Genomic DNA, 2804 nt, shown 5'->3' with positions numbered 1-2804 from the left:
CAGGTAAAGTTCATTAACCTTAAGACCCCAATTCTCACCTGGAGAACGAACTAGATATAAACAAAATCTATTAATCCAAACCACTTTGAGACACTTGTCTTTTTGTGACTCTCATTTGTAAGCCAGTACGACACTAATGTGACCCTTTCCAGGCTGTGTTTTCCTAAAGGTCCTGCCTAAGTCCACAGGTGTATATCCTCCTACCATATACCCATTCACTTACATTCCTGTTCTGTATTTTAAGTGAGTTTCTGACACAATGGAATTCTGATTCATACCCAGTGTTGTGTGATAAACAGGTAACCTGTGGTTTCTAGAATATTGAACTGAAGTGAATAAATAAGAACAACTTGGATTACAATGCAATTACTTACTTGAGCCTCCAAAAGTCCAGAAACTGTCTGCCACCCTCACCATCTCTCAAAAACAGGAGGGGAGGTGCAGGACTAGAAATTCCCACTCCATGTGGCAGGCAGGCTACTATCAGTGTGGACATAGCAGGGAGGGAGCCAGGCTGGTGACAGGTTTTTGTCTCACTTCCCCATGTGTTTGTGTCACTGTGAGCAGTATTACTGCTGTCCCACACCTGGCAGTAATAATCAGCCTCATCCTCAGCTTGGGTACTGCTGATGGTCAGTGTGGCTGTGTTCCCTGAGTTGGAGCCAGAGAATCTGTCCGGGATGCCTGAGGGCCTGTTACTACTATAATAAATGACCAGCACAGGGGCCTGTCCTGTCTTCTGTTGGTACCAGTACACATTTTTATTTCCAATGTTGTTTCCTCCACAGGTGATCCTGGCAGTCTGTCCCAGTGTCACTGACTCTGAGGATGGCTGAGTCAGCACATAAGAGGCTACAGAGCCTGCAAGGAGAGAAAAGAATGGGTTGAATATTAAGTCCCTTTCTGATGAGTTACATTCCCCCATCTGCCCTGAATGAACTGCAGAGATTCCATGGCCCATAGGGCAATCAAAGGCACCACACCCAGTCCCAGTGCCCAGTAAGCCTGGCTTCAAGATGGAGCCTTTGAACACTTGAGTGTTCCTCTCATTATTGGCAGCTGTAACTCTTCAGGCTCACAAAACCCATTGAGCACATTTGGGATTTAGCTGCACAGCCCCCATTCTTCAGGAGGTTCTGAGCATAGTGCTCTAATGAGGGCCTTACGGAGCACAGAGCCATGGCCTAGCTAATCCCATATTCCTGAGCTGGGTTGCTGTCTTGGTGGGGTTTTGGGAAAGACCTGTACAGTGCAGGAGGAGGCTGAAGAGGAGGGGAGTCCAGGCCATAGTGGCAGAGGTCTTCATTCTTCTTGCTGAAGCCCAAGCTGGCTGGCTTCCTCCCAGGACTCTCTATATCCTTGCAGGAGGGAGCTGCCTTTTATGCAAATCTCTCAGAACTCATAGCCTACTGCAGGAGCTCTGTAGTGTCCAGAGCAGTACTCAAGCCAGGAGACACAGAGAGGGAAAGAGGAACCTACAGAGACACCTCAGCCAAGAAGAGTTCAGTCACATGCAGGGCCTCAGTTTGAGATATTGGGAAACATGTCAAACACAAACTTCCATGGTCTAGTTGCATTGCTGGTGAGGCCATGCAGAGGTCATAGAATGCCACCCTGGATCACAAATGATGGAATGTATGATGGGAATAAAATGTCCACTAAAATTTTCAAGATCCCCAATTGTGCTATAAATCTGTATCCTTTCTGTCAGCTTTTATGTAAATCATACGTGCTCTGCTTCATCCTTCTAGTTTGCTTGGGGAAGGATTCACACCCTATCATCAAACACCATCTGATAGTCGGATATGTGTTCAACATCAATGGTGGCCTATGTTAAAATGAATACCCTGTAGGTTTGCAAGATTGAGAGAGAAATTCTACAAATGCAGCATACGTGAGAAATTCAGAGATTTTCTATTTTAATGTCAAGGATAATGTAGGAGAATCCTTGTTTTCTTATTGGTACTCAGATATTGGACACTAACCCTACTCTATAGTAGATTCTTCTGCTGCCCTTGTCCAGTCAATCCCTACATGGCCTCGTCAGGTGGTCGCTGCCGCCCCCTAGTGGGTGCTGCACACTGGCTGCAGGAGAATCAGGAACGCCCTGGTTCAGGTGGAGATTCAGAACATGCTGCTCAGTCTGGGATTCATTTTTCCTTGACATGATGTCCTCAAGGAAGATGTTCTGCTTCTCAGTGTCCCTTGAGATTGTCATCTCGAAGCTAGTGTCTTAATTCATGCAGGAAAATATGAATGAGTACTTTTGGAGGAGGATTCGGTGCTCACTCACAGCATTTGCCCTACTTTCCCTGCCTTGGAGAGTAATCATGGAAATGGCCCCAGGTCCTCATATTTAGGGAACCAGAGATGAGGAACTGCCTCTTGCTAGTTCCAAGTGCAGATTTAGAGACAATACGGGGCATCATTACCCACAAAACCAAAGTCACAGACAGACCATCCACAACCATTATTTTTTCAGAACCAATGTGTTCTGCACCATATGCTCTCCTGGGAATTCCACATGATGAAGAGACAGCCCTGCACTCAGTAGCCTCCAGGAGCTCTGGGTTGTGGCAGGCTTAAATCAGGATCCTCTAGTGGATGAACTGGGAGACAGAAGGTCACCTGCGGAGATGGAGAAAATGGGGAAGATGGGAGGGGTCAAGGCCATGGTGGAGATGCCAGAGAATTCTGTGTGCTGGGTTCCACAGCATAGCTGGGTTCCCCCATGTCCCTCTTATTCACTTGCAGGTACCTAGCAGCAGTAACTGCTTGATTATAAAAAGTCACTCTTCCCCTTG

General features: G+C 46.7%; 1 long non-coding RNA gene across 1 annotated transcript; it reads right to left on the bottom strand.

Moving 5' to 3' along the window:
* Positions 1-783: 783 nt before the first annotated feature.
* On the bottom strand, positions 784-1590 carry LOC141418806 (uncharacterized). The gene is made up of 2 exons (XR_012443452.1): positions 1243-1590; positions 784-861 (listed from the first exon to the last, which is right to left on the bottom strand). It is a non-coding gene; the product is annotated as an uncharacterized lncRNA (long non-coding RNA).
* Between the last annotated feature and the right edge of the window lie 1214 nt (positions 1591-2804).

Source organism: Castor canadensis, chromosome 18, assembly GCF_047511655.1.
Source record: "Castor canadensis chromosome 18, mCasCan1.hap1v2, whole genome shotgun sequence".
In the NCBI taxonomy this organism is placed as follows: domain Eukaryota; kingdom Metazoa; phylum Chordata; class Mammalia; order Rodentia; family Castoridae; genus Castor; species Castor canadensis.
This window is presented reverse-complemented; position numbering and strand designations above follow the sequence as displayed.